Consider the following 24,343-nt stretch of genomic DNA (forward strand, 5'->3'; position numbering starts at 1 on the left):
TTACACTCTCTATTTCTGTCAATCCACCAATTCCTTTCTTTTTATCCCTCCGTTCCTCCCTCCTTCTGTCTCTGTCAGGTCTCAAAGTGGCAGCATTTAGAGTAGATTTATTTTCTACTTACTTCCAAATCCCTCTCTAAAATCATCTTTTCTTTCATTCTGTGTGTCTCATCACCCAGCCATCATCTCATCTTGTATATGATCATTTTTTGTCTATTATGGAGGCTGGTGTGATCGGTTTACATTACACAGCAGCTCTAGTATCATGTCAAGGTCAGGATGCAAATCTTCTCTCTTATCAGTTATTGTGAAGAGCATGTGACTTAATGATTGAACTGATTAAAAAAGGAGAAAAAAAAGCACAACAAATCTCTTAACAAGAAATTACCTGATCAGCCAACCTGCCAGTTCTTTTTCCGTCAGCTGAAAGATGGCACCATAATCCTTACATAATGAGCCATTTGCTGATTTACAGCACCATTAAGATTTGTCCTTGAAAAGGAAAAGGTAGGTAATCTCACCAGACCATCTCACACTTAAATGAGTTTATTCTCTGACAAAAACAACAACATCTGCCCGAATCGTTTAAACACCATTATTCGAGGAATAAACATCCATTTACGCACGCGCGCACACACACACACACACACACACACACACACACACACACACACACACACACACACACACACACACACACACACACACACACACACAGTAGCCCAACTGCTGCTTTAACACACACAAATATGTAAGTTTAGTCTGAGGGGTCTTGAACAATGTAATTTCTATACAGCATCTTTTTGTATGTTGCATATTAAAAACACTCCACCTTATAATTAGCATTTACTGTTTGTCTCATAACACAAATTGGAGATAATGTAATTAGCTAAAGTAGAAGCAATTACTTTGGCCAAATTAAAATCTTTACTTAACGAATTTAAGAAGTCGCACATGCTTATAAAAGTCTACCACCAAACAAATACACTCACCCACTAATACGCAATGGCATACTAATAACCACACACAAATATAGGATAGTGGACAGTGATTGTCTTAATCCAGCTGACACATGTATTTATGGGTGAAATTAAGTTGTCAACATGAAAGCCTGAGGTGCTGACAGAGAAAATCGCTGGGCCTTTTTGTGTCTACTGAAGTGACATGGGGACTAATATAGTTACATTTATTAATGAGACATTGACATTGTATGGCTAACCTGCTGTACCATCTGGGGACACACTTTCACTTCCCACAAGTAAACCTCATACATTATGGGGTCAAAACTGTTTTTGTGTCAAGATTACAGTTATGTTTCGTAGTGTATTAGAATAAGGTATGCAGTTAGGCATTTAGTGCTTATGGTTAGGGCTAGGTTTGGCCTCCCTGGAAGAAATGTCATTCACTTCAATGTCCTCACAAGAACTGCGGTAGGTTAGGGTTAAAAGGAAGAAATGAAGAAATGGATAGAGGTCTCACGAGGATAGAGTATGTAGAAACATTTTTTTAAAAGTGTCTTATTTAGTCAGATTCCCACTGAGTCATTCAGAATTTTCAATGCATTTGACCCATAGTCTTCACTGTCTGTAGACAGTAAAATAACATATGTTGTTGTACTGTATTGCATTGGCACAATCTTTTTTACATTTTGCCACTGATGGGGTGGCTCTATATTTCAGTTTGTCAACCCACCACTTTGATCCAGACTCAAATATATATCTAAATTTCTTACTTTAGTGCCACCATGAGTTTGACCTTTTTGTTTTTCAGCTAAATGTCTGGACAAGTATTGGATGAATTGTCATCGTGATCCACTGACTTGCTATCTACCACCACCGTCCTGTGAAATGTCTTCACATGTATTGATGGGTTGCCATGGGATTTTGTATCGATTACCACAATGCCCAGAGGATGAATCTCACAGACTTTGGTTCTTGACTCTCTAACTAGTTCAATACTTAATGACCACAGACCATAGCTGGCATTCTCCTCAGCTGCACTTTATGTTGTAGCTACAGTCATAAACTAGTGTTTGCATGCTACACCAAGATGGTGAATACGGTAAAACATGTCACATATTATATACCTGCTAAATATCAACAGTATCATTGTGAGCCTGTTAGCAAGCTGATGTTAGGATTGACCTCAAATCCCTGCCATTACCTAACCAAGTACTGCCTCACAGTACTTCGTTATCAGCTAATGGAAAGTGTGGTCTCACATACATCCACAAAACCTCACTGGGAGAGGTGCAAACACCATTGAAGGCAAAATATTGTAATAAATCAACAGAGTTGCAGTTTAAATTATGAAGGTGATGGAATGATCATTATGTTACTGATTATTCTGTAATATACTGTGCTGTACGATTCATATCTATTATACAATACCATCAGGAAGGTATCTCAGAAGTCCCAAATTCATTCTTAAACACGATAACGACCTCAAACATTCATCCAGAGTCTTCAGTGACAAGAAGAACAAGGAGTCCTGCAGCAGATGGTTTGGCTCCCACAGAGCCCTGATCTCAACATCATGGAGTCAGTGTGGGATTACATGAAGAGACTGAAGCTACCGAAACAAGCTGAATCCACAGAGGAACTGTGGCAACTTCTTCAAGATACTTTGAACAACCTACCTGCCAAGTACCTTGAAAAACTGTGTGCAGGTGTACCGAGGACAACTAGTGCTGTTTTAAAGGCAAAGCACGGTCTATTTATGGGACTTTGTATGAATTTAATACAAATATATAATTAAAAATAATTCATGATATTGTTTTTAAAGCATCCTGACTTCATTTGTAGTGCCTAAAACATTTGCACTGTATTATATATCTGCCTGAGGAAGATAAGTCTTGGTCCAATCAGCACAGATGTCCTAAAAGGGAACTCCGATTTTACTGTGCATGTACCTTTTCATTTCACTTATATTTATCCAATACTCTTCCTCGAACATAATTCAATAAACAAAACTCTGAAGGAGAAATGTACCATTAACTAGCAGCAAGCCGTGTTCCTGCACTTCCAATAAAGCTTAAACAGGATTGTAATAAGAGACACTGCTGCTTCTCACATGTTTTACCAGACCAAACATGCCACAGCAATAATTTTCAAGGACACTTTATGGATTCCTTTACCAGTAAGCCTCACTGGGCTTTGATATACTGGAATGCAGTCATACTCTATAACATGCAGCCTGCTGAATTGTAATGTTTTTTTCTCCAAGCTTGCATTGTAGTGGTTAATAGAACACATGGGATATAAAAGCAAGAACAATGAAACAAAGACTAATGCACATGAGTGTTTATGTGCATGCATCTCATTGTATGTTAGAACATGGATGTGTGTTGAGTGGATGCAAACAAAACATGAGCATTAAGTCCCAGGACTGAAATCTACCAGTGAAACTGAAAGGGATTTTTTTTTTTTTTAGGGTTGATGCATCATCACAAAAGTTAAGGTATATATGTAGTATGTAAGAAAAAGCTTCCCCTGGTTGTTTTGAATTTATGATTTATACTACATCATTCTTTGGCAAATAAATAGGTAAATACATATGCTGAAAGCTGTGACATTGCCAGTTTATGTGTTATATCTATTAGGGGTGCAACAGTACAGGTAACCCACGGTACGGTCCGTACCTCGGTTTTTGGGCCACGGTTTCGGTACGTGTTTTGTGCGTAAAGAGAACAACTTTCCCCCCCCCAAAATTATATCTTTATTTTGCTTGTCAGCAAAAACTGCATTTTGCAGTAAACAAATGGTGCGGGGTGCGCGATCAGTGTCGGTCCGGTGGGGGTGCGATTGGTCTAATAAGCTGCAACACAGAGCTATAAGGACGTTGTGCTCTCATATGGCTGCATTGATAGTCACACATACATGCTTGCAGTCACTCTCTACTGCACATTCGTGCTTGCTCGATCCAGATTCCAGGAGATTTTAGCTCATTTGCGGGCGTCAGGGAGCCGCTATCAATATTTGGGAGACTCCCGGAACTTCCAGGAGAGTTGGGATGTCTGCGTTTGCAGACAGTAAATTTTCTGTCAACAGTTTTCACTCCCTCATCGTTGTATTCAACGGCGAAACCAAAATTAACCCAAACCGGTAACAGTCTGTCTTCAGAACACCCCCCTCGTGTTTTTTTTGGATTAGCCCAACCCACTGGAGACAGATTGAAGAAAGTTGGTCTGGTCTGGTGGTTTGCTGAATATTTATTTAATTGTGAGCGTTTAATTTACAGTCAGTCCTCTACCATGTCAAAGACATTGGCAGTGTGACAGCATTTTACAAAAATAGATAACGGACGCCTGCAAATGAGACGTATTGTCCCGGAATCTGGAGTGAACGAGCAAGAGCGCGCACCAGAGAGTGACAGCGTGTGTGCGTGTTTGTGTGACTATAAATGCAGCGCGTGTGAGAACAAAGCGTAACTCGGTGCTGCCGCTTATTACACGGATCGCAAAAACGATTTAATATACTGCAAATAGCCTAGTTTTTTTAATTTATTTATAATTCATTTAGGCGGCCAAGGCTACCAATTAATAGTATGTTTTAATGTTTCCACGTGTTTACTATTATTGGGTTTTATTTTTATTTGTCAAATTGCATGTTTTTATGTTTTTTTATTTCCAATTCTTACTGTTAAATGTTTGTTTTATGTAAAGCACATTGAGTTGCCATTGTGTATGAAATGCGCTATATGCCTTGCCTTGCCTTGCCTTCTGTGTGTGAGCTGCACTTTAAAACCGGCTCCAGTTACAACAGTGAGAGGACATTAACTCGTGGGGAGGGCTTTTCACTTGCCTGGACAGGCGTACACACACACACACACACACACACACACACACACACACACACACACACACACACACACACAGTGGCCTGTAAAGCATCAATGCAAAATGAATTGCAAAACCTGCGGTCCATAAGGGAGTATTGTTCCGTGCAGAGTGGACCGAACGGTTCAATATTTTACTGAGTACCGTTGCATCCCTAATATCTATATAATTTTGTAATATAAGAGACAATTCAACAAATAATGTTAGCAAACACAAAATAAGTTACAATCAAAGATATACAGACGAAAACAAATTTTTTAAACTGTGTCCTGATTGAAATGAAAATGTGCATCTTCACGGTCAGATATGTGTAGGAGGTTTCTCCTTCTACAGCTTGAATGTAGAATGTTTTGAGTATTTTGTTGCCATACTTCATTTCTTCCTTTGACAGCTAACAACAGTTATTGTGTTTTTTTATGGATTGTTTGGCTTTTAATGCTTTAATCATTGTTTACCACAGAATCTCGTCACCCGCTTTCTATCGTCGCAGGCAAACCATTACTGTTATTTCAAAAGAGAGAGAGTTTTTAAAGAGCACACTCAGAGGGTGACATGTGCTCCCCGTTTCCAAGTGAGTTCAAAATGGTAATTGTGCAGGTTAGTCGGGATTGGTGGTTTGCGACGGGAAGCCTAATTATCATAAAGTGTTTAAATGCTGAATGTGTTTCAGAGTGAGATTTAACAAGCTGATGATGAGGCACAGACACGACCTGACCTCAGTATTACAATCCATCGGAAATAGATTAGCTTAGTTTAGTGTGTGTGTGTGTGTGTGTGTGTGTGTGTGTGTGTGTGTGTGTGTGTGTGTGTGTGTGTGTGTGTGTGTGTGGAATGCTTAAAAAGAAGCAGTGCTAAAGAGGTGCATTGGGAATCTGTTGCATGTCAGCCCAAAAAAAAGATTAAAACACCAAAACCCATACTCGGTGTGTGTGTGTGTTGTTGCATTGATACATCACCTTATACGGAGGTCTGTGTACATCTAATTTTTGTAAAGCTTGTAAATCCTTCTAATATCCCCCGTTCCTTTCATCTACATGCATTTATGGCCTAAACTGATTGAAATGTTGGTCACAAGCTTAATAACCTAAATCTGCTTTGTTGAAAAGTAGCAAAAAAACATTTTTGATCAGCTATTTCCAACATTGTTCTCCGTCTTGCCTCCCATTAGTGGTTACAGTATAGGCCAGATTTAAGCTTCTTGCCGCGACAATGACCATGTTGAAAATGTCACCTCATACCTCACCATACTGTGTTCATATAAAAACTAATTTGTCTGATATGAAAGCCATAATTAAACCCCACAGTCTAAAGCCTTTAAAGGCCAAAACTGTTATACCTCCAGACTGATAATGATAAAACCTGAAAGCAGGAAGCATTTTGTTATAGACCAATCATTACGTCATTAATGGGTGAATATAATTTAGATAGAAATAATTTATTTTGAGTCAGCTTTGATTATGTAAAAGAGAACAATAATGATCAAAATAAGAAATGGGTGAGTTGTCCTACCAAGAATACTTTTAAGGGGGTTTTACCATACAGGTACTAATAATTTGCGATATAGATAAATAAAAGAACATGTCTGTGGGGAACAGATAAAGCAAACAAACAGTGTAAAGACTTTAATAAGGGTGATCACTTTTCAGTTTGATTTATTCCAGTAACCCACAGTAATGTCGAAGATCAGCATAGCCTACTTTATCATAATTTTATGCAGAGGCTTTAGAAATATGTCCAGTAAGGCAAGCTAGTGCTTAATTAAGAGGTCTACCAGTAACAGTGTTTTCTAATGAACCCTGGAGGAAAAGCACATAGAGACTAATCCAAACAAATCTCAAGGAATTTGATTCTCTAATGAGATGCAGTGGGAATATCTATCTTCCATATTAGTTAACGCTTAATGGGATTATACAAATTAATACTGCATATATGTTTAATTTTTTTCTGGAGCCCACCAAATACATTTGAAGGATTATTCTTATCATCTGATTTAGTCATCAGCCAGTCTGAAATTCTTTTCCAAATGTATGTTGTTTTTTTCCCCTTAAATGTTGGTTAGGAGGAAATGCATTAAAATAAATAAAATACATTTAATACATATAACACAGACAACACATGTGCAGAGAAAATTCCCAGTTAAAATGGACAGGGAGTTTCTGAATCTGTCTTGAACTGTCTACCAGCGAACCACTTCCAGTAAAATCAGGTATTTATTGTTCAGATAGTTTTCCCACCTGGTCAGTTCAACCTGCTCTTTCATTAAAATGTGCAATAGCTGTGTTGTGCCACAGCACAAAATGTATGTTTGAAATGTATTTTCACAATAACAGCTCTTAAATTGTCAGATGCCCATGTTGTTTTTTTGGCTTATTCTTTTATATTAGTCTTGACTTGCCATGTCAGATGACAAGTCAAGTTTCTGTCTGTGGAGAGATAAAAGGCTGACATTTAGTTTATTAGGGCCCGAGCGGCGACTGCAAGTCACCTGGCGAAAGCCCTATTGAAATTCGTTCATGCCCCAACGTGCAAGTGACCCCAAAGTGCAAGTGACCCCAAAGTAATCAAGTAATCAAGTAATCATGTGGTATGGAAGACCCCCGGGGAAAAATGCTATATTGAAATTGTAATGTTTATTAGGGCCCGAGCGGCGACTGCAAGTCGCCTGGCGAAAGCCCTATTGAAATTGTAATGTTTATTATTATTATTGTTATTATTCTTCCGACATTTCGTGCCCCAATTTCGCCCCTTTCCCAAATACGTAAATGCTTATACTTTTGCACGGACGTCCGGCCTCATCCGAAATTCGATATTTTTGGGTGGTCGCACATGGTCAACGCAGAATGGCGGAATAGCGCCCCCTACAAAGTCCAAAAATGCCCATAGGGAATTTTGCTAACTTTGTCCTATGCTCACAAAATTCGGTACACATATGTATTATACCCACATATGCAAAAAAGCCTCTTGACCTCATGACCTCAACCCAACAGGAAGTCGGCCATTTTGGTTTTGATTTTTCCCGCCTAAAATTAACTCCTCCCACAGCGTTCGCCCGATCAAGTTCAAATTAGATACGCAACATCTCCAGACCTAGCTGAGCTTAAGTTGTGCTCTGCACATCCGTAGGTCAAAGGGCGTGCCAGGGCTCAACTAACTTTGGCGTGCTCGCCATGTACATACGAGTGGCTCTCACGCCCACATACTTCATCCAATCAGCTTCAAACTTGCTGGACATGATGATGGTTCCGCCCTGAACCTCCCGATATATTAAATTCCCACTTAACTGATAGCGCCCCCCGGTGGTAACTGGAAGTGAACTTAAATTCATGAAAAATACATAGTTGACCCCATCAACTTCATTCCACTTCTAAAACATGCAGAACCAGTTGGTGAAGCTACATTATGAACACTGTGAAGCTACGAGTAATGGCGTCCCTGTGGGGGCGTGGCTACCATCAATTCCTCGCCATGAAAATACGTTTGGCTTTTTGATGGCTTTATTGAACACGTATCATCATGAAAATTGATACACAGGTCCAGGGTGGAGACCTCTTCCATCTGATAGGGGTGTCGCTCATGTCGCCCCCTAGTGGAAACAGGAAGTGCCATTTTTTGTCCGATTTCCACGAAACTTCACATGTGTGATGAGGGACTGACCCTGAACACACCTGCACGCATCCCATTACTGCCCCCTGGTGGATGAACCATCAAATGCTCATAACTCCCTCTTGCTTTGTCCGATTCACTCCAAACTTCACATGAGTGATGAGGGGCCGCCCCTGAACGCACCACACCACATGTGCTGACTGCCCCCTGGTGGATGAACCATCAACCTCTCATAACTCCTTCATGCTTTGTCCAATTCACTCCAAACTTCACATGACTGATGAGTGGCCGTCCTGAACACACCAGACCACACCAGACCATATGTGTAACTACCTGTGACTGCCCCCTACTGGATGAACGAAACATTGCATTTTTGGCCTCCTTCCAGGTTTTTTCTCACTTTCTGCTTCACGCCACAGCCCCGCCATGCCTCAGGCCCCGCGGTGGCATGGGTGAGCGAGGGCCCGCCATCGCCCCTTGCGGCTTTAATTAGGGCCCGAGCACTGACAAGTCAGTGAGGGACCTATTGCTATTGCCAAGATTCTTATTATTATTTTTCACGCTCTTTGTCCGCCACTTTGAGCGCATTTTTGGTGGCCTGAACATACATGAAAACTCATGAAATTCTGCACACACGTCGCAGCTGGTGAAAATTTATTTAATTTAACGTGATTGGACGCAAGCGTGGTAAGGGGACTCGCTAGCGCCCCCTAACGTCGGGTCATGTGACCATAAATCCTCTCGGATCGGCATGAAATTTAAATATGTTACAGCTCTCATCGGATCATTGGGAAATTAATTTTGTAGAATTTTTTTACCAAACAGGAAGTTGACCACGCGGCGTGGCGTGCACCGATTTTCATTTTTCGAACACCGCTTTGAGGACATTATGATGTTCACAAAATCATGAAACCTGCCACGTAAGTTTCAAATCATGAGCTCTTTCATCTGATACCATATTTGCCCAATATTTTGCCCCAACAGCTCAGTAGCGCCCCCTAATGCCTTTTCCCACTTAGCATGTACTGACAAGCTCTAAAACTCACCAAATTGGACACACTCATCAAGACTCATGAATATTATTTTTTGGTATAACCGAAACTTTTTAAGTGCCAAAATGACTCTACAGCGCCCCCTAGAACATTAAAAGTTGAAGCCCCGCCTTCTACATGCACGTACATGAACGAAATTTAGGATTCATATATATCATGACCAGACGCACAAAAAAGCCTCTTGGACCCATACCCTAAGTCCAACAGGAAGTCGGCCATCTTGGATCACAGGTGCATTTTTTCCGCCACAGGTGCATTTTTTCAGCCCTCGTACTTTGACGCACTCCTCCTGCAGTTTTGACTCCACAGACTTCAGATTGGAACTATATCATCCTCAGACCTTGATTATGTAAACTTGATGACAGATTTTACCTACGTTATACCAGGTGGGCGTGGCTGTTGTTTGTTTGTATAAACAAACAACTCCTTATAACTCCTCCATACATTGTCGGATGTTAATACATGCACTGCGTAAAATGTCACACCTGGTGACGCCGTTTCAATTTCAATATCATTGGGGGTGGGTGTGGCATGGGGTCTCCATAGCGCCCCCTAACAGCAGGTCATGTGACCAAAAACTTTGTCTGATCTACGTGAAATTTACAGGACTCATAGCACTTATGGGTAAACCCCCAAATTAATTTTTTCAAATTTTTCACTCTAACAGGAAGTGAGTTATTGTGCATTTCCTGCGTCAATTTTCCATTTTTCCCACTGCGTTTAGAGGACTTTCTTGTCTTCACAGAATCACCAAATTGCACACATAGGCTCACGCTCAGGCACACTTTAATTTGAGACCATAACTGCCCCTGGGCGTGGCACAACAGCTCAATAGCGCCCCCTAATGCCTTTATCAATTTTGTACATTTTCACAAACTACTACACTCACCAAATTGTACACATACGTCAACAGTCACACATATTGACTACTGACAAAGTTTGGGATTTTTAAGTGAGAAAATGACTCCACAGCGCCCCCTGGAAGATTTCAAAGTTTAAGCCCCGCCTTCCACATTGACATAGAGAAATAAAATCGACAAGGCCTATGTATTATGTCCAGACGCACAAAAAAGCCTCTTGGACCCATACCCTAAGTCCAACAGGAAGTCGGCCATCCAGGCTAAAATGTTCAATCTGGATGATTTTTATTATTATTATATTTTTACGCCTTTTTGAAAGCCTAAACATGCCCCAAAACTCACCAAAACTTGCAATCATGTCCGATCCGGCGAAGAATTTGATATTCTAAGGATCACGGAAATTGCCGACGCAAAAATGGATTAATAGCGCCCCCTAGAAAATTTAAAAAATCAAGCCCCTCCACTCAGATTGACGTAGACAAACCAAATTCATGAAACACATGTATCATGTCCAGACGCACAAAAAAGCCTCTTGGACCCATATCCTAAGTCCAACAGGAAGTCGGCCATCCAGGCAAAAATGCTCAATCTTTATGATTGTTTGGTCCCTTCACCCACATTCCTTTGTGCTAAGAAGTCACCCAGACTCATTTGTGGTCTTAGTTTGCCATCTAGTGGAGACATTAACCCCATCACACAATGTTCCATTAAAGCAGCAGGAGCAAAGACCTTTACATGGCTGCTGTCAATGCCCTGCGACTGCGACAAGCACTGACGTTCCTGCGTATGAAGACCTCTACCTGCGCGCCCTCCGACTGCGCCACAGTCCGACGTGCATGGATGTGCGAGGGCCCTTCGACACTGCTTGCAGTTTTAATTTTTATTATTATTCTTCCGACATTTCGTGCCCCAATTTCGCCCCTTTCCCAAATGCGAAAATGCTTATTCTTTTGCACCGACGTCCGGCCTCATCTGAAATTTTTCGGTGGTCACACATGGTCGACGCAGAATGGCGGAAAAGCGCCCCCTACAAAGTCCAAAAATGCCCATAGGGAATTTTGCTAACTTTGTCCTATGCTCACAAAATTCGGTACACATATGTATTATACCCACATATGCAAAAAAGCCTCTTGACCTCATGACCTCAACCCAACAGGAAGTCGGCCATTTTGGTTTTGATTTTTCCCGCCTAAAAATAACTCCTCCCACAGCGTTTGCCCGATCAAGTTCAAATTAGATACGCAACATCTCCAGACCTAGCTGAGCTTAAGTTGTGCTCTGCGCATCCGTAGGTCAAAGGGCGTGTCTGCCAGGGCTCAACTAACTTTGGCGTGCTCGCCATGTACATACGAGTGGCTCTCACGCCCACATACTTCATCCAATCAGCTTCAAACTTGCTGGACATGTTGATGGCTCCGCCCTGAACGTCCCGATATATTAACTTCCCACGTAACTCATAGCGCCCCCCGGTGGTAACAGGAAGTGAACTTAAATTCATGAAAAATACATAGTTGACCCCATCAACTTCATTCCACTTCTAAAACATGCAGAACCAGTTGGTGAAGCTACATTATGAAGACTGTGAAGCTACGAGTAATGGCGTCCGTGTGGCGACGCGGCGACCATCAATTCCTCGCCATGAAAATACGTTTGGCTTTTTGATGGCTTTATTGAACACGTATCATCATGAAAATTGGTACACAGGTCCAGGGTGCCGACCTCAACGTCTCCATTCGCTCATAGGCGATCTCACTCGTGTCACCCCCTAGTGGAAACAGGAAGTGCCATATTTTACATCATCATTGTGCGATTTCCACAAAACTTCACATGTGTAATCACTGTCCCACCCTGAACGCAACCGCTTGTGTTTTGTTACACTCTACTGCCCCTGGTGGATGAACCATCAACCTCTCATAACTCCTTCATGCTTTGTCCAATTCACTCCAAACTTCACATGACTGATGAGTGGCCGCCCTGAACACACCAGACCATATGTGTAACTACCTGTGACTGCCCCCTACTGGATGAACGAAACATTGCATTTTTGGCCTCCTTCCAGGTTTTTTCTCACTTTCTGCTTCACGCCACAGCCCCGCCATGCCTCAGGCCCCGCGGTGGCATGGGTGAGCGAGGGCCTGCGATCGCCGCTTGCGGCTTTAATTGTTATTATTTTTGTATGATTTTAGTCAACATTTCTCAACACAAAAAGCCCAAGGGGTCAAAACAATGTTTGTGATCATTCTGTCAAAGAAGGTGGATTTTGTCAAATTCTTACAAAATTGTGACTGGTACCAGAGTGGCCAATTGGCAGCTACACGGCATACAGGCTGTTTTCTGTCTCCACCAGACTACAGTTTGTTTTATGCTTCTAGCGGTGTTTTGCTTAGTAATTAACACAGCATTGTAGTCTGTTGCGTATATATAGTAACCTGATGGTGTTTGGCGTTGATCCACATCCAGTATATTTAATTGGCTTGCTGGGATAAACAGAGGGTTTAGTAACCAAATAACAGTAGCTTCTATCACATGTGTTACGCCTGCATGGGCAGGACATCAGTTTCTCATTAGATTTATGGTCTTGTCTGGGTTGGGAACGGGTTGTACTGACATTGGCACTCTTTTTGGTTGAAGAAACAATTGATTGAAACATTACAAGGATTACAATCATAAGACAGCATGTACACCTTAGATCCTGAAAGGTTGCCAGGATCTGTTGTCAGTGTATTTATCAAACATCAGTCCTTCCAGAAAAATGCAGAGTTTTTTTGTGATTGTTGCGGGCAAAAATCCTTGATTATGCAGCATGTTTTTTAAAAATGCGATGGAAAATGTGGGACATTTATGCAATTTTATGCGATGAAATTGCGTTAACATGCAAAAATTGTGGGAAATTGCTGGAACTTGCAAAAACTGCAGTTTGATGAAAAAGAGGAAAACAAGTGATTCCCCCAACACCCTGTTCTCACTAGGCTACGACCTTAATGTAAAGAGTCATTTCTTATTACTTCCTATAATAAGCAAGCATACTACATCACAGAAAGTGCTGGGAATATTTAAGTTCTCATCTTCTTTTATTTCAGACATTAATAACATGGCTCAAACTTACAAAACATTTATGAGACAAATATGGCTGCAACTAACGTTTATTTTAATAATCGATTAATCGGTTGATTATTTTTTCGATGAATCGAATAAATACAATTTTTTTTAAATTTCCACCTGTTTATTCAGAAATAGAAAATTATTTAAATTGGCAGCAAAAAGTGCACAAACAACAGGTTGCTGCTTTTAACATCCTGTTAAAATATTTAATGATAAATATTAATTAACAAAACAAATGTCTATGTCAAAAAGCTATAATAACTGAAACAAACATACACAAAAAGACATACAAATGTATGCTATATGTCTGCTAAATAAAAAGGCTACTTTTTTTATAAAGTGCAAAAATACAGGCATTTTTGTTGTTAAAAAAGGACCTGCGCTGTTGGAACAATACATCAATGATAAATAATAAAGAAAATTTCAAATAAAAAAACCCAGTAACAGGATTTGTTTCAACATTAACACTTGTTTTCTACATTTACAGTAATACACAAGTAAAAGTGATCTTGCATGGCGCTATCACACACACTCACAGACACACACACTCACTCACTCCCTTTCTCCAGGAACTTTGCATTGCAATGTAAAAATGTTAGCATGTCTACATGCTCCTGGCTAAGGCTGGCTCTCCTCTTGGAAGCTATGTTTCCTGCTGCGGAGAACAGCCGCTCAGATGGTGTTGAGGTGCCAGGGATGCATAAGTAGGACTTGGCTAGTCTTGCCAACCCAACTTTGAGAATAGATTAACAGAGATATTTTTTTTATCGCCCGATAAGAGTCTTACGTTAAGGCAGCACGTTAACGCCGATAACGGCCCACCACACAATCTTTCTATTGAATTGCAAAGCATCTTCTTGTTCTATGCATTTTAGATTTACAGTGAGAGCAGTAGATCATAATTGAACCATTAGGGAGCCTTCAAATTCAATGACATGGTTATGAAAACATATTTGGAAATATTTTTACCTTAAGGTTCGAAATCAGTAGTTGAAATTTGGTCTCAAACTTAATTTTGTTCAAACCGTTCCTAGACCCAATACCCCTGAGACACCACTATGTATCTATATCTACTGAATCTCTAATAATATTTTTCTGTAGTGAGTAAACTGTTACAGCCAACAACAATGATGGCTGAAGTTGTGAAAATGAGGCCGGTTCTATTAACACAGAATTTTCCTTATAAAATTACTAGTGTAATATTGACCTCACAAGATTAGGAAATGTAATTGTGTGGAATTATGGGAAGCAAAAGAGACTAATACAATAATGTAATACAAGGATTTAGGCAAAAGTAAGTCACTGATTCTTGAGAAATGGGACAAAACAGGTTGTGATTTTGAGAAAATAAAACCATATGCTAAGCCAAATAAAACTACATGTATGTATCTACCATGTACTAGGCTACTGAGCTATGAGCTAACCTACTAACTTTTCTTTATCAAAAATGCACTTATTTATTTTTCACTTAAGACACAACTTGGAAACCTTGCAAAACATGCATGTGTTCTTTAAAAACAACTTTGATCTGATATTAGACACAGTTTTAGATGCAGTGGGAAGACCGTACGTGTCACAGTTTTGATTTAATAATGATAAATGAAATTGAAGGTAATAATTGTGTTGAAAACATTCTATTATTAATCCCTCCTAACATCTGCACTTGAAAATATTTTCATTTTTAAACCAACCAGCAGGTACAACTGCTGGACATGTTTTGTCCCATTTCTCAAGAATGTCAATAACCTGTGTTTTTTCACACCTTTTCAATGTGAATGGCTGAACACCTGTTAACAGTGGAGTTTTCTCAATGTCTATACTTACCCATCTCATCATCACTCCAGTCATCATCATCATTATCATATTTTGTTGTAGTCTTTTGCCTCTTAGCTGGAGGTCTTCTGGTGGTCTGTTGTTGCTCTTCCTCTATAAAAAATTAAGTTTAGGTAGTGTGAAAGGACTGATATCTGCAATCGTGTACAGAACGCAGACTTAGAACATTTGTGTTGGTAACACCTGGACTTACCCACAGCATGTTCACACTCCTCATCAGAATCATAGCGCTCACGTTCAGTAGTTGCACTTTTCTTTTGCCTCTCAACAGGGGGTTTTCTTGTGATCGAGTGTCGCTCCTCTCGATCTGAGAAAAATTATGTTTTAATAAAGTGTAAGTATTAAAATCTGAGACAGTTTACCCTAGCACAGTGAAAGAGTACTGAACTCTATCTGAGACCATTTCTGGTGTTGACAATGCCTGGACTTACCCCCTTCATCACCACTCCAATCAACAGGGGGCCTTTTGGGGGTCTGTTGTTGCTCCTCTTCATCTATGAAATATAATTTTTTAGTAAAGTGAAAGCACTAAAATGTCCATGTATATCATCTAAGAAAGATGACACTCGCACAGTGAAACAGGACTGAACTCAGACTGAGAACATTTCTTGTGTTTTCTAATGGACTTACCCACATCACTCCCACTCCCAGCAGTATCATCATGCCTTCTTTTAGCAGTCTTCTTTCGTCTCTCAACAGGCAAGCTTGTGGTGGACAGGTGCTGCTGATCTCCATCTGATAGAGATAGAAAGCATAATTAGTACTGAAAAATCTGCACTAAGCACCCCTCACACTCACTGTTTATGAAAGCTACCTTTTCTTGCCCATTAAACATTAGAAAATACTCTGGAGACTTTTCCATGCTTTAAAAAAAAAAAAAAAATCAAGCTCATCTCTTACATAATTTGTTTTAGTCTCCTCAGCAATTTTTACAGCAGCAAATTAAGAACTAAGTTGAGCTTTGAGCCCTCTAACATGGATTTCTGAATATAGAAACTTAAAAACTTTTAAAAAATTTCAATTTTAAGTAGGGTTGATGCCTGACAGCCATCGGCGATTCTCCCGGAATCTTGAGTGAACGAGCAAGAGCGCGCACTAGAGTGTAGGGTTGGTCCGATGGACGATCGCCATCGTCCATGGCTGTCAGGCATCGCCGATGGACACCATATCGGCGATGTGCCCCCCGCGTGCGCAGCAGTGTCCCGCATATTGATAGCGTCTCCATGACGCCCGCAAATTAGACGTATTCTCCCGGAATCTGGAGTGAACGAGCAAGAGCGCGCACTAGAGTGACAGTGCGTGTGTGTTTGTGTGACTGTGTGAAGTGTTCCTATTTTTCAAACATGTTATTGTTTCCTACTGTTTATATCAGTGGGTGTTCATAGCGCGCTTTAGCAGCAGCAGTACACTTTGTATTTCTTCTTCGGTGGTTATGCTTATTGTGACTCGGTTTTTGACCGGTGAAGTTGAGCTGGTGAGTTGATATACAATGTGATTGTAACTTGTGTTAAATATCATAAATATGTCCGTGCCATTAACATAGTTATGTTTTTCAGTTGATTACCTGCTGACGGCACGATCACTGTTTAAGTACTGAAAGAAAAGCATGTGTGGAGTTGCTAATGAAGAGAAATAAACACGTGAAAAAGACAGAGATTGAGTGTCGGAGCTGAGTGTGACACTGTTTCGCCGGTCAAACACACCCCGTGTGGTGGGATTTGTTAGTTTAACAGAGTTAGGTTAATAAAAACCGTAGAGTGACTATAAATGCAGCGCGTGCGAGACCAAAGCTCTGTGTTGCCGCTTATTAAGCTGCGTTCAGACCAAAAGCGTCTGACGCGAATTGAGCAGCAAGTCTACATAGACAATGAATGTAAATGGCGCGATCACACGCGATTTGATATCAGGCGGCGCGAATGAAGCGTCTGAAGCGAATGAATGAATCAAGCGTCTGAAGTGGCGCGAATAAAGTTGGAAAATTTGAACTTTTCAGGCGGCATCGCGCCGCGACATCCAATCAGCGGCGAGTTTCTCCCGACGTCACAAGCGCGAATGAAGCGATGATCCAAAAATGTATATTTATGATCAAGCGGCGCGACAGAAGCAATTCAAGCGATTTTTTTCGCATCAGCCGCTTTTGGTCTGAACGCAGCTTTAGATCGGCGATGCGCCGGCCCCCCCCCCCGTGCGCAGCAGTCTCCCGCATATTGATAGCGTCTCTATGAGGGCCGCAAATTAGACGTATTCTCCCGGAATCTGAAGTAAACGAGCAAGAACGCGCACTAGAGTGACAGCGTGTGCGTGTTTGTGTGACTATAAATGCAGCGCGTGCGAGAGCAAAGCTCTGTGTTGCCGCTTATTAGATCCAATCTTGGCCACCTGAAAGGTTTTGTCCGTTTGGCGATAATATTCGCAGTGGACTCGTATGTCATGTCCCATAAAACAAGCTACTTGTTCCAGTTCTTGATGATCAAGGTCGAGAAGCTGGCATAAAGTAGCAACATGCTTTCTGAGGAAAGGCACCCACGGATGTTGTCCCGATCCTAGCAAACACATATGGGTTGTCATCAAGTACGACAACGTCACTCCGTTTTTTGATGAGGAAATCAAGAGGGTCTTTTGTGCTCTCAAGAAACAAAATGGGCACTTTTCGATTTCTCTTCCCACGTGTCACAATCCGTGTCAGTCTGTGACTCATTGGTTTTTCCACAGGTGATAAAGTATCATAAATGTCTTTATTCACCGGGCCAGTGTCTGCTTTTAGATAAGTCTCTAAGGTTAGTCGTGATGCTTCTCCTTCCCATTTCTTATTGAAGACAATTATTTGTGCAAGACGGCTCTCACATAGCCTTTTGTATGCTGTGGTGCTCACACGCTTCTTCAACTCCGCCTTTGACTCATCCTCAATCTTCCTCATATAGTTCTGCAGAGTAATAACATCCTCTGTCAAAGCCACACAGTCTTCTTTGTTCCATCGCCGTTGTTCCATTGTACTGTGAGCATTTGTTGACATATAACTGGGCCAAGAGTTTTCCAGCAACTCCTCAAACTTCTTGGCTTTCTTTTCACCTAAAACATCTGATGTCATCAAACAATGTCCAATCCAGGCTTCTGTTGCTGATTTGAGAGAAAATCCAATTTTAACTGCAGTGGAAGGCTTTCCATATTCAGTGGTGCTTGTGCTGTAGTTTGACACTCTTCTGGCTGCTTTTATTGTCAAATCAAATTTTGTTGGATCACACAGATCTTTCAGACCCTTGGCACTCTTGTCAATTTCCTTTGCAGCCAACACAAACCGCCCTAGTTCTCTCATCTTTTGTGCAATGTATCTGTGTTGAGATTGTTCACGGCCCTTTTTTGCAAATAATGTATCTCCATATTTGCATATCATTGTGTCACTTCTGATCTGAGAGGTTACTTTATCTTGCAACATAGTATGAATGAGTTTTGGAATTCTATCTGAGGACTCCCTGATTGGAAGGAGTTGTGAGGAAGCTTTTTGGACTCTTCCTCTTTTGCCTTTCTTTATCTCCCCTTTTCTAACTCTACATGCTTTCTCATGTCGCCAGAGGTCAGTCCTCTTGAACATGGCGTAACAGTGTTGGCAGGGTAGATAGTCATTCACACATGCCTTCTCAGAGGGCCGTTTCCAAGTCACAATCTCCCCATTTCCTTCTTTGAAGACCTTAAGATTATGTTGCTAGTTGCCCTTATTGCAAAGGGTTTCCAGCAGCACCTTCCTTTCTTTGGAGCCAACTGGAAAACTAAAGGCACGGGCAACATCAACTTCATCCCCATGTTTTCTTTGTAAATGTCTTGCGATCTTCAAATTTGACTTCCCACAATATACACAGTATTGGGCTTTGCCCCGAGTCCTTTCACCATTTTTTTGGCTTGTGTTAACAGTAACTTTTTGCCTCTTGTCACCACCTTGCTGCTTCTTTCCTCCTTTCAATTGAGGTGGATGAGGTGACTTGGCTTTGGTCCTTTGGTCCTCAGCTTCTAGTTCCCCATGTTCACTAGATGACAGGCGACAGTTGTCTTTCTCCGCGATTCTGTGTCTGGATGACTCAACCTTCTCTGAAGGTGCCTCATCGTCACAGTGATATTTGTGAGATCATCATGTTAATTACTGCTACAACTACTCATACAACATCTTCATAGTTCAACATAAGCACAGTGTGTGTCATAGTGTAAAGGCAGCCGCTGCCTGTCACTCATGCAAGCATGTTAGCAACACTCTGCAGCCAGGATAAGACACAGCTGGATGAACACAGTGTAGGAGTGATTCAATAATCTCTTCTGATGTGAACATAAATCAGGAGATCTGTTAAATCAGCCAACAGTGTTACTGACTGGCTGCAACATGAAGGCTTTGTATGATAGCTGTGCTAGCATAATCCCAATGCAGGGCTAACCGTTAACCCAGCTACTAGAATTACCTGCTGACAATGACAGGCAGCAGAAAGTGCATAATAATAATAATAATAATACTAATAATGATTCACGTAGCAATGTGCCTTCCTGCCCGTCAGAATGGAGTATTTTTTTTTACAGTAACCGTAATATTGTTATTAAATTAGACAAAATTACTGTTTATAGGACTACATAGTATAGTACTTTGTGATTTTTTTTTTTAGATATTTACTATTATTTACACATGGTATGTAATAGACAGCAGGTCTGTGTTTTTTCAATGAACTAGAGTAAAGTTTAAGTAAAATACTTTTGCATCAAATTGGTTCATTTTCTTCATTACTACATCAAATTCTTGACTGTAATTTTGTCCATTCAAAAGTAATGTTGCTGGACCAGTGGTTATATTAATAGGGCTCTATGATTTAAGCATTGTGGAATGAAAATGGAATCATCTGTTAAATGCAGAGCAGCATGGAATTTGCTGAATGCAGATTTTAATTCTAAAAATCTGTGTTTTCCCCACCAATTTAAATGTTTTTCACAGTGCACCAGGAGAGCAATTTTAGCATAGTTTCTGCAGGGTTCACCAAGTTAAAGTTAAGACTTTTTAATACCTTTTAAGACCAATATGAAGGAAATTTAAGACCTACAACTGCACATTTCAGAGTGGCCTTTTATTGTGGCCAGCCTAAGGCACACCTGTGCAATAATTAATGCTGTCTAATCAGCATCTTGATATGCCACACCTGTGAGGTGGGTTGGATTATCTTGGCAGAGGAGAAGTGATCATTAACACAGATTTAGACAGATTTGTTAAAAATATTTGAGAGAAATAAGTCTTTTGTGTATATAGACAATGTTTTAGATCTTTGAGTTCAGCTCATGATAAATGGGAGCAAAAACAAAAGTGTTGCGTTTATATTTTTGTTCAGTGTAGATCTCTTCTATCAAGGCCGCATACAGGCTGAAATAGCTTCAGGTCTTGCTGTTACAGATTATAACTGGCTTGACTGACAAGTTAATAAATTACATTTGAAAAAATTATCTTCTTGAGAAAATGAAATTAACATATTTTATTTATTTTTATTTATGTGAAAGGGACAAAGCATATTAATGGACATAAGGATATGAATGTAAATATGCTTGAGTTAGCCAGACTGCTAATTTCCATCCGTAGTCCCCTGGCAGGCCATGACATAACACAAACAACAAGAAAATACATCACAATGTGCAAACATGCAATGATATTTTACCTTTTACTGTATAAAGTACATAGTGTAAGGCACATTAAAAAGTGGTATTTTATGTGAGAAGTGGAATTTTCCATACATTTGAATCCATGGCTACGTAGGGGTTGGTCGGACCTTCAACGAGAACCACCAAGACCAGGCCTCTCCTATCTACATAGCAGTGCGATCGGGTGTTAATGTTGTGGATGAAAACAGTGTAAAAGTACGGTGTGTGTGTATGAGCGAAAGTTTATTATGGGAGTCCGTAACAAAGTCCAGTGCTACAATAAACACTTGCTGGGCATACTGGGCGAGCTTGGCCTTCTGCAACGTAGATCCCTGGTCGCACCTGGAGTAACACCAGTGAAAAGACGCCGTAAGAGGTGTTACAGAACACGGAAGCGGGGTGGAGTTCAGGCTAGGCTAACCGCTAATCCACACAAGCCGGCAGTGCCTACACTTTTGCTGGCAAATCTGCGCTCCCTTGACAACAAGATGGATTACATCAGACTGTGGAGAGCTTCCCAACGCAAAGTGAGGAACTGCTCTGTCTCAGTTTTTACGGAGACATGGCTGAATGAGAACATCACGGACACCGCGGTTCAGCTGGAGGGGCTAACGCTACACCGGGCGGACAGAGTTGCTTCACTAACTGGCAAACTGAGAGGAGGCGGCCTGGCTGTGTACATCAACACATCGTGGTGCCAGGGCGCTGTGGTGGTTTCTACTTACTGCTCATCACACGTGGCATTTATGACTGTAAAATGCCAACCATTTTACTTGCCGCGGGAGCTGACAGCAGTCATAACAGCTGTTTATGTACCACCAAGCGCTAACGGCAAGGAGGCTATGGCAGCTCTACAGTGGCATCAGCGAGCAGCAGGCAGACCATCCCGATGCCTTCTTCATAGTAGCTGGAGATTTCAACCAGGCAAGTCTCAAATCTGTTCTGCCCAGATTTTATCAGCATGTGAACATTGCAACAAGGGGGGAGAACACATTAGACCTGGTGTACACAAGCATCAAAGACTCATATAGAGCCGCCCCCCTTCCTCATGTTGGTAGCTCTGATCACCTGGCTGTCATGCTAACACCAGCATACAGACCAAGGTTGAAACAGGACAGGACAGGCCAGTGGTCAGAGAGATCAGAACGTGGCCACAGGAGGCAACAGCTGCAAGACTGTTTTGAAATTACACAGTGGGACATCTTTAGAGAGGCAGCAACACATGACAGTGTCACTAACCTACAGGAATACAGTCTGTCATGGGCTACATCAATAAATGCATAGATGATGTGACAGTAGTCAAAACCATCAGGAGGCGTGCCAACCAGAAACCATGGCTAACCGGTGAAGTCTGTGCACTTCAGTTCAGCATTTAATACAATCATCCCACAACAGTTGGCGGAAAAGCTGAAGCTGCTAGAGGTGGACATTAGCACCTGCAACTGGGTCCTCAACTTCCTGACACAGCGGCAGCAGGCAGTCAGGGTGGGCAGTCAAACATCTAGAACAGGGGTTTTCAAAGTGTGGGATAGTGAGCCTCCCCTAAGAGAACTCAAAAGCATACCGCCCCCCCTTCACCCCCCCTAATTATTATTGCTACTATTACTGTTATTATTGTTGCTTTGTATGTTCCACACAGGCTTAAAAAAGGTTTTAAACAATAAATGTTATACACATCTTTATTTTTATAAACATCTTAAACATGTTTGAATGTTCTTAAACATATTTTTAAAAACATTTTAATCATCTTTATCTGTGTATGTGCTTAAATATCTTTTTTTTTTAAACATTTTAACATCTGTATGTTTTCAACATCTTTTTTAAACACATTTTAGCATCTGTATGTTTTCAACATCTTTTTTAAACACATTTTAACATCTGTATGTTTTCAACATCTTTTTTAAACACATTTTAGCATCTGTATGTTTTCAACATCTTTTTTAAACACATTTTAACATCTGTATGTTTTCAACATCTTTTTTAAACACATTTTAGCATCTGTATGTTTTCAACATCTTTTTTAAAAACATTTTAACATCTGTATGTTTTCAACATCTTTTTTAAACACATTTTAACATCTGTATGTTTTCAACATCTTTTTTAAACACATTTTAGCATCTGTATGTTTTCAACATCTTTTTCAAACACATTTTAACATCTGTAGCCTATGTTTTTCACATTTTAACAGTAGCCTGTTTTTTTAAATATATTTTTGAATACATTCATTTTAAGGCCTCTTTTTGCAATTCCTCAAATCAAATAAACAGATCAACGTCAGTGATTTTTATCATCACTGCGCGCATGTACAGCGCTGCTTTTCATATCGGTCTCAACATCATGCGTAAATCTTTTCCATGACGGCAATAAACCAATCTTGCCACCTTATTTTGCTCACCTCTATTTTAGTGGGAACAATGAGTCTGTGTCTTTGATGCGCACAGGCGGTTGATGCGGGGATGCACTGTGGAAAGGAATAAACGCAGATCATCCTCTACCCGCAGCCGTGACCGGTACTTGCTTTTAATCATTGTCAATGCGGAAAACCCACACTCACACAAGTAGGTAGACGTGAAGGGGATGAACACCTTTACAGCCTTTTTGGTGAGGTGGGGGAACTCGGTCTCCACAGACAGCCAGAAGTGTGCAAGTGACACCTCACTCATCCTTTGTTTCAAGTCCATATTAGAGTTCAGCTCGACAAGGGCCTCCTCCTCTTGCATAGTCAGTCCATCACGCGGTGTCACAGGAAAAGAAAACGGATTTCTCACCCACTGATTTGCCACGGTCTCCTCCCCAAAATAGTCTCCAAACTGCTCACGTAACCCCTTCAAATGTGCAATGACCACTTGTTGCTCACAGTCCAGTTGCAGTCCTGTCTTCTCCACAACATCCTCCAAGGTTGGGAACATTTCCAACGAGCCCCGTTCAACACGAGCACACCACAGATCCAACTTTTTCCTGAATGCAGAGACTTGATCGTGCGCCAAAAAGACGTTGCACTCTTTGCCTTGCAGAGAGGTGTTCAGTGTGTTTATCCGGTCAAAAATATCAGACAGATAGGCCAGCATTGCAACCCACTTTGCGTCCTCCATATGCTTCACCAGTGGGGAGTTGATTTCGGCCAGGAACATGAGGACTTCCTCGCGCAGATCACACAAGCGGGTGAGGACCTTGCCCCGCGACAGCCACCGGACCTCGGAGTGCAGGAGCAGCTGATGGAAGTGAGCGCCCATCTCATTGCAGAGGATGGAGAAGAGACGGGCGTTCATGGCGCGTGATTTAATTAGGTTGACAATTTTTACTGCCTCATCCAGGACCGCGCGCAGCTCTTTGGGCATCCTCTTGGTGGCCAAAGCCTGGCGATGGATGATACAGTGTGACCAAACAGCGGCGGGCGCAAC

Source organism: Scomber scombrus, chromosome 15 (assembly GCF_963691925.1).
Source record: "Scomber scombrus chromosome 15, fScoSco1.1, whole genome shotgun sequence".
NCBI lineage: Eukaryota > Metazoa > Chordata > Actinopteri > Scombriformes > Scombridae > Scomber > Scomber scombrus.